Source organism: Sinocyclocheilus anshuiensis, unplaced genomic scaffold, assembly GCF_001515605.1.
Source record: "Sinocyclocheilus anshuiensis isolate Anshui unplaced genomic scaffold, SAMN03320099.WGS_v1.1 scaffold48, whole genome shotgun sequence".
NCBI lineage: Eukaryota > Metazoa > Chordata > Actinopteri > Cypriniformes > Cyprinidae > Sinocyclocheilus > Sinocyclocheilus anshuiensis.
In genome coordinates, this window is record NW_015554124.1 from 580,207 (window position 1) to 589,412 (window position 9,206).

The 9,206-nt window shown below is 35.1% G+C and overlaps 1 pseudogene; it reads left to right on the forward strand.

The window, feature by feature from the left end:
* The first annotated feature begins 5,073 nt into the window (after positions 1–5,073).
* The window catches only part of LOC107670058 (calpain-9-like), a 13,626-nt pseudogene continuing 9,493 nt past the window's right edge, over positions 5,074–9,206 (forward strand).

A 9,206-nucleotide genomic window follows, 5' to 3' on the forward strand; every position in this document is an offset into this window, starting at 1 on the left:
TATAAGTCATTATAATCAGTAATTATGTCCCCACTGGATGCAACAAATGCCTCGTTTGTAATGGGTTTTAATGTTTTTGTCTCGTAGCTCCGGCCGGGACACGGCATCAACAGTATGTGAGGGGCGTAACATTTCTTTAACAGTAATTTACTTTCAAATGCCCCAATTGCTGAAGGGTCTGCACAACTTTTTAGTACAATTTCAAGTTGCACGGTTCAAAATACCTGTAGTAGCATACCTGTTTACATTTAATTAAGGTGGACTAGACTAGACTTTAATACAAATAGTTGAGTTTGCCAGGTGCATACAACATTTATGACAGGTTTTCATGAAAGTGTTGGTCAGTTTGTCTGCTTGACAATCCCATTTTGCACTGCAACAATAAAACTGAAGTGAGATAAACAAACTGAGAAATGTTTCTTTTTAGTTAAAACAGATGTTGTCAAAGTTTTCCTTTGGGGACATAATTTGAAGTTGGAAAAAGGTAATAAATTGCAATACATCGCAGAATATCGCAATATATTTAAAATCGCAATAATATTGTATCGTGACAATATCGTATCGTGAGGCATCTGGTGATTCCCACCCCTACTTTATAATGAATCCTGTATCGTACAGGAAGCCAGTGTAATTTAATAAGCACAGGAGTAATATGCACTCTCTTCTTGGTACCCGTTAAAAGCCTAGCCGCTGAACAAGCTGCAGGCGGGAGAGAGAGGCCTGACTCACACCCAGATACAATGCATTACAATAATCCAAACGAGATGACACAAAAGCATGCACAACTTTCTCCAAGTCCTCAAAAGAAAGGATAGACTTCAACTTCAACAAAAACTATTTTTAACAACAGCATTAATTTGACGATCAAATTTGAGCTCTGAGTCAAAAATTTCATTCTAGAACGATTTTTCCCAGGAAGTAACCCCAGGCAGTCAGTGACATCATCCACACATCCCTTTTTACCAAATAAAATAAACTCAGACGTATTCTCATTCAGTTGGAGAAAATTATTAGCCAGCCAACACTTAACCTCAGCCAAACATTCATACAGAGATTGAATGGATAAATGATCCTTGCGTTTCAATGGTAAATAAAGTTGTGAGTCATCAGCATACAAATGATAATGAATGCCGTGTTTTTCAAAAATTGATCCTAGAGGGAGCATATAATGGGAAAAAGAAACCGGTCCCAGGATTGAACCCTGAGGAACCCCACACATGAGAGGGGCAACAGATGAAGAGTAATTCCCTAGACTGACTGAAAAAGTCCTATCTTTTAAATATGAAGAAAACCATTCTAAGGCTAAACCCTGAATGCCAACATGGTCTCTAAGGCGATCAATGAGAATCTTATGGTCAACTGTGTCAAATGCTGCGGTAAGATCTAAAAGTAACAGAACAACACAACTTCCAGAATCAGCACCACGTAGAATATCATTAGTAACCCTCAAAAGAGCTGATTCTGTACTATGGCCAGCTCTAAACCCTGACTGAAATCTATACAAAAAGTTGTTCTTCACCAAAAAATCATTAAGCTGTGCATACACAATCTTCTCCAGCATCTTTGAAATAAAAGGCAATTTTGAAATGGGATGAAAATTATTCATATCAGAGGAGTCTAAACCAGCTTTTTAAAGAAGGGGCTGGATAACTGCATGTTTAAAACTAGGTGGAACAACACCAAATGTCAAGCTACTATTCATAATAGTTAAAATGCATTTACCAATAGAATTAACCACCTCTTTAAATAAAAGAGAAGGAATCACATCACAGGGAGACCTAGTGGGCTTCATGTGCGCAATTATTTCTTTGAGCTGTGGAAGAGAGACAGGCATAAAACAAGTCTCTCTTCCATGGAAGGACAGAGTGTACAATAAAATCATTAGTAACAGATGAAATCTGGGATCTAATTCCAGCAGTCTTATCAATTCATTTTTTTTACAACTTTTCACATGTGTCAACAGAAGGAGAGAGAAATGGCATAACAACAGGATGGAGTACAGTGTTTATAGTAGAAAAAAGCACTCTAGAATTATGGCAGTTCCTCGAGATAATATCAGAAAAATAATTAGATCTAGCTAATTTAACAGCTCTTTGTTATTCACTCAAACAACTCTTCAAAATCTCATAAGAAACCTGTAGTTTATCTTTAAGCAATTTACGTTCGGCCCTTCTGCACTCTTGCCTGAGAACACGGGTATTACTGTTCAACCAGGGCTGTGTCTTGACCTTTTTATTCCTAATTTCCAAAGGAGCCACAAGATCTAAAATATCTGAACATGTAGAGTTGAACTGATTGACCAACTGTTCAGGTCCAATACAAGTAGAGGGAGACTCAATCAAGCTAATTAAAGGAGAAACTCCAAAGGCTGCTGAAAATTTACTAGCTGTACAAGGAGTAAGAGTACGAGAAGCAATAAAAGAAGAAACATTCATAATCTGAGTACTACATGGGAAAGTAGGGCTAAAAAAGACAGTCTTGTGGTCAGAAAAAACAGTGTCTGCAATTTTCAACCCACTAACTGAAAACCCCAAAGATAATACAAGGTCAAGAGTATGACCACGCTCATGTGTTGGACCAGAAACACACTGTAAAAGATCAAATGACTCTAATAAATGTAAAAACTCACTAACCAGGGGCTTTGAAGGGCAACAAACATGTATTTTGAAATCCCCCAAAATGAAAATATTGTCAAAAGAAGGGACAATAACAGATAAAAATTCAGAAAACTCCTGAATAAAATCCCCTTGAATGTTTGGGGGTCTATAAATCAAAACGCATAACACAGATTCAACATAATTATCTGAGTTTCAAACGTACAATGAGACTCAGAAGGTAATTTTGAACATTTGAACCTGTCTTTAAAAATAACAGCAAGACCACCACCCCGGCCAACAGACCTGGGTGTACTAAAAAAACTACAACCAGGAGGAGAAAGTTCAGAGAGAGAACCGACGTTGAGCCAAGTCTCAGTTACAAATAAGAAGTCTAATTCATGAGAGAGAAAAAGATGATTCAAAATAAAAGACTTATTTGCAAGGGATCTTGCATTAATCAACGCCATTGTCACTGGAATGGAGTCAGGAAAAACATAGAAAGTGTGTGGTAAATATGAACATACAGTATGTGTTCATGACAAATAGAATAGGAAGAGAAATTAAAGTTAGGTTACATTTTATTTTAAGGTGTCCTTGTTACAGTGTAATTATAATTAACTACATGTACTTACTATATGGTTAGCATTAGGATTAGGGTTTGGCTTAGGTTTACTTGCATGTAATTATGCATAATTAAGTGTTACATGTAACTTGTAACAAGGACACTGTAATATAAAGTGTTAGTTCATAGGTAACTAATTTGTCGGCTTGTACTTATTCATTTAAATATCATTGCAGATGCCATTATTACACTTAATATCATCAAAATACTTTCTCGTCTGATCTCTCAGAAATATTTCAATCACCACCACTGAACAACAACTTGAATGACAATACATCATATAAGGCTAACAAAACAAAGACAACAATACATAAACTATACAATAAAAAAAAACCCTCTCTCATTGAGCAATCTAATTAAATCTGTACTAAACCCTACTGTGGTGTTTGACTGTGACTCACACCCACGTCTCTGTACGGCTCACTTCTCTACAAACAGTGCTGCATTTCTTCTCATGTTACTGTTGCCTAAGGGTGAATTGCTTTTTCTTCCTCATTTGCAAGTCGTTTTGTATAAACACGTCTTTGTTACCTGATTACAACAGTTTTTATTTTTTATTTTTTTAATTAAACTACATGTATAGTATGTGTTTTTGATACTGCATCAAAAATTCAACCTAAATTCATCTGGGGGGGGAAAAAAAAGCTAAATCAATTTTAATCACCATTAAATGTTCTGGCCATGCCATAATCTTATATATGTTATTATATATTTTGCACAAAAATAAAACGTTTTTTTTGTAGTGTATTATTCCCTAATGCGATAAACAAACCACTCTTCAAATCTTTGAGATCAGTAAAAAAAATTTTAAAGAAATGAATACTTCTATTTCTTAAGGATGCATTAATTTGATCAAAGGTGACATTTATAGTATAATTATAAAATAAAAAGATTTCTACTTCAAATAAATTCTGTACTTTTCTTTTGAACTTTCTATTCATCAAAGAACTCTAAAAAATAAAATGTATTACATTTTCCACAAAAATATGCAGCAACACAACTGGTTTCAACATTTATAATAATCAGAAATGTTTCTTGAGCAGCAGATCAGAATATTAGAATGATTTCTGAAGGATCATGTGACACTGAAGACTGGAGTAATAATGCTGAAAATTCAGCTTTGATCACAGAAATAAATTACATTTTAAAATATATTCACATAGAAAACAGTTATATTAAATTGTAAAACGATTTCACAAATTATTCCTGTTTTTTATTTCAAAATAAATACAGCCTTGATGAGCAAAAAAAAAAACATTCAAAAATAGTAATTATTCCAAACGTTTGAACTTCAGTTTATTGTGTATATATATATATATATATATATATATATATATATACATATTGATCACAACAGCTACTCCAAATTCATTCTTTCTTTCTTTTTTTTATCACTGCATGGGTCAGGATATTGTGTTTTGTAGTTTAAGGCATCCAAGACAGACAGAGCAAGCTGACATGCACATTACAGTTAAGTTATCTCAGTAATAGATCAGAAATTAAATCCAAAGAGTATAAGAGCCAAACCTGCAAACCTTCCGCATCTCTTTAATGCGTGTATTCTCTATCAGTGCTTTTGCGCTTCATCGTGGCAATTGTTTACATCTATTGTTGCAAAACGTCAACGCAAAGCTCTTTTTGCAAGATTGGCTGATAGTGATATGTGCTCCACTGTGGTAAAGGTTGTCGTTTATGATGACAGATGTTTTCGTTTTGACCGTGTTAGTTAGCGCACAGGTGGAGAGAGGAGCTGTTTAAAGGTAAGTTAAGGAAAGACCTGCTTTCCTGAAGTTTACGCCCACTTTACCACAGACCAATATTCGATTCGTTGACGTTTTTGACAGTAGGGATAAACATAATTGTCTGTGTGTGCATTCAGATACACTCGTTCCCAAACACATTGACAGATTCAGAAGGATCCGAAGTCGCACTCCAGTATGTCCGAAACGAAGAAACAGCCGAGCATAGACTCGTCCGGTTCGAACCCCTGGGAGAGTCTGGGCAGCCCGACGCTGCTGTGGTCTCCCACCTCCGGGCTTCCTCTGCAGGACGGGCTTTACACGGACACCAAGTTCCCGGAGCAGGACATGCTGATTCAGAAAGACTTGGTTTGGAAACGACCAAAGGTGAGCCAAAGTTGACAGCCCAGCACACACACTTCCCGAGAGCCATACGATAACAGATCTGTACCTGAACTGTTCTTTCCCAGGCAACAAATGTAAGCTATAATAAAAACGATGTGGGAACGTTGTTTTGAAATGTTTCAACATTGAAATGTACAGTTTTCTGGCCATGATTATAACGTTATGCCCAGTGTTGGGGAAAGTTACTTTTAAAAGTAATGCATTACAATATTGCGTTACTCCATAAAAAAGTAACTAATTACGTTACTTAGTTACTTTTTATGGAAAGTAATGCGTTACGTTACTTTTGCGTTACTTTTAAAATCTGGACAGGGCTTGCTTGTTTGTTTTTAAAATAAAAAAGTTATATTTTTGGCAAATATCAAAGCCCTTTCACAGCAAAAGTGAAATGAATAAGCCTCAGGCTGAAGGGAAAGCAAATTTACGTCCGTACAGTAGAATGCAGAAGAAGAAATTTCAACACACTTCAGCAATAAAAAAAGACACACAAATGTTCATATTCTGAGTTGCATTATTTTTATTAATTTTGAGGAATACTGAATCTGTGTTTTTTTTGTGTGAGATGAATTAATGCATATTCATATTTATTTTAGAACTTCAGTAACATCTTCTGATTTCTCTCAACATGGGAACAAGAGAGCTGTCAATCAATAAATTGGGAAAAAAAAAAAAGTAACTTGCGTTACTTATTTGAAAAAGTAACTCGGATATACTCTTGTAAATTAAAAAGTAATGCGTTACTTTACTAGTTACTTGAAAAAAGTAATCTAATTACGTAACTTGCGTTACTTGTAATGAGTTACTCCCAACACTGGTTATGCCAAGGTTACAAAAACGTTTCTTACAAGTTTCTAGCACGTTTGTAGGCGAACGTTAGTGGAATGTTTATTTTTAATATTCTAAGAACATACCCCGTTTTCTTTTCGTGCTTAGAATGTTATTTAAAGAATGTTAAAAATTCATTTCTTAGAATGTTCATCAAGAACAAATAACATAAGGACGTTGAAAATGTTGTTCTGAGAACGTATATCAAACAGGCCTATTAAAAAGTTATTAGCCTGTTACATAAACAATACTTTAAGAACGTTTTGTCGTAACATTTCTGTATAACTTATTAAAAACATTAATAGTGAAATATGTGGGAACGTTCTCTGTTAGCTGGGCTGATAGCTGTTTGGGGGTGTGGCCAATACTATTGTATTTGAATATAATGCTTTGTTGTATTTTAAAGTTATGCACTAATAAAAAAGTATTTCGCCACTTATAATCACGCCTAAACTGTTTCAATGCCATTGCAATGCAAACTAAATATCAAAGCACGTGCTGTTTACATACACACGCTGCCCAAAGGAGGAAACCGTTTAGAAATGGAATGTTTGAAATGATGTAGTCTTTCTATTGCAGTTTACACTGTTGGTTCCTTCAGAAAAGACTGTTCTTCAGAACTATTCATAGTTCTTAAGTCAGAATAGATGCTTTAAATCAGTGAGTATAAAATATAAAGTTGTTGTGTTTTTTTTTAAATGATTACCTATTATTCTTATTCCTAAATATCCATTGACCCTAAAGTGACCTTTTGTACTTTCTCCTCTCTTTTCCAGGAGATATGTCCGTTTCCTCAGTTTATTGCAGATGGAGCCACACGTATCGACATCTGCCAGGGAATTCTGCGTGAGAATTTAATTCTGAACCATTTAAACAATAAGAATCCACACTGAGAACAATACAGGGGCTGCAGGCTTTTGCAGGTTCTCGTATAACACACTGTTTGTGCTTCATAAAAGCAGTACTGGCATCAAATGGCTTTAGTGTTTGCTGTAAAGCAGTGGTTCTCATCTGTGGATGATCACACAAATAATACAGTGCAACACTTCAGAGGTAGTGAATGCAATCAAACTCAATAGAATTTTGGTGCACATTGATCTGTCACTTGGTAGAAGCTCATCAAATTAGACAAATGCAAAAATGGGCAGGTTGCATGATACCCTTATCCTCAAAATCATGAATAAAACGAACCCACAATCTGTTAAAAATGACCAAAAAAACTCTCTTATGCTCACCAAAACTGGATATATTTGTTAAAAATACAGTAAAAATTTGTGAAAATGGTTATATTATATTTGTTTTCTATTTGAATGCATTTTAAAATGTCATTTATTCCAGTGATCATAGCTGAATTTTCAGCATCCTGACTCTTCGGTGTCTTCAGTATCGCGTGATCCTTCAGAAATCAGTCCAATATGCTGGTTTGCTTCTCAAAAAAGCATTTCTGATTATTATCAATTTTGAAAACAGTTTTTGCTGCCTTACATTTTGTGGGAACTGTGATACAATACCATACAAAAGTTTGGGGTAAGATTTAAAAAAAGAATGAAAGAAATACTTCTATTCAGCAAGGATGCATTAAATTTACCAAAAGCGACAGTAAAAAAAAAAAAAAAAAAAAAAAAAAAAGCCCTTTTAAACAATTTACCAAAAGCGACAGTAAAAAAAAAAAAAAAAGTAAAATAGCCCTTTTAAACTGATAATATTTCACAATATCACTGGTTTTACTGTATTTTTCATCAAATAAATGCAAAGAGACTTTAATGTTCAAAGCATTACAAATCATAATTATTCCAAATTTTCGACCATTTTTTGTTAATCCGCAATGAAAATGTTTGATGAATATTTTTGTTTGGTTCTGTGTTGGGTCTCCATTTAATATTAAATGTTGAAAACCCTCAAATAAAACCAAATAACAACCAATGTAGCAGAATAAACTTATTTCACCACATAACATTGGAATCATCTTTTATAACCAAATTAGGCCTAAAACATGTTTTAACGAGTTTAATGTGCTTGAACTCTCTCTCTCTCTCTCAGATGACTGCTGGTTCTTGTCTGCGGTGGCGTCTCTCTCTCTCTACCCTTCTCTTCTGTATCGTGTCGTTCCCTCAGGCCAAGGTTTTCAGAAGGGATACATCGGCCGCTTCAGTTTTCGGGTTAGTACCGTGTGTTACCGTACAGGATGAAGCGGTTGTGATGGTTTTAACGGTGTCTCTCTGTCTGTAGTTCTGGCAGTATGGTGAGTGGACTGAGGTGGATATTGATGACCGCTTGCCGACACAAAACGGTCAGCTGATCTATCTGTACTCCTCAAACAAAAATGAATTCTGGAGCGCTCTACTGGAGAAAGCTTATGCCAAGTTAGTGGAATATTTCGATGCATAAAAATGACTGGATATCATATTTAAAGGAACGGTTCACACAAAAATGAAAATTTGCTGAATGTTTACTCACCCTTAGGCCATCCAAGATGTAGATGAGTTTGTTTCTTCATCAGATTTGGAAAAATGTAGCATTCCATCACTTGCTCACCAACGGATCCTCTGCAGTGAATGGGTGCCGTCAGAATGAGAGTCCAAACAGCTGATTTAAAAATAACTCACAATAATCCACAAGTAAACCACACCACTCCAGTACAACAGTTAATATCTTGTGAAATGAAAAGCTGCATGTTTGTACAAAACAAATCCATCAAGGCATTTATAACTGCAAACCATAGCTTCAGGCTGAAATATGAGTCCTCTATCCATAATAACGCTTCCTCCAGTGAAAAAGTTGTCTGGTCTGAGTTATAGGATAGAAATCTGCACAGATCAAGCACAAGCAGTTCAAAAAAGTTCTAAACAAATAATTTGGTGGATTTTGATATGAGAGACAATAGGGGATGCACTTTTTCGCAGGAGAAAGGGGAATTAAAGGGGTCATATGATGCTTTTTTAAAGATCATTATTTTGTGTATTTGGTGTAACAGAATATGTTGACATGCTTTAATGTTCAAAAAACACATTATTTTTA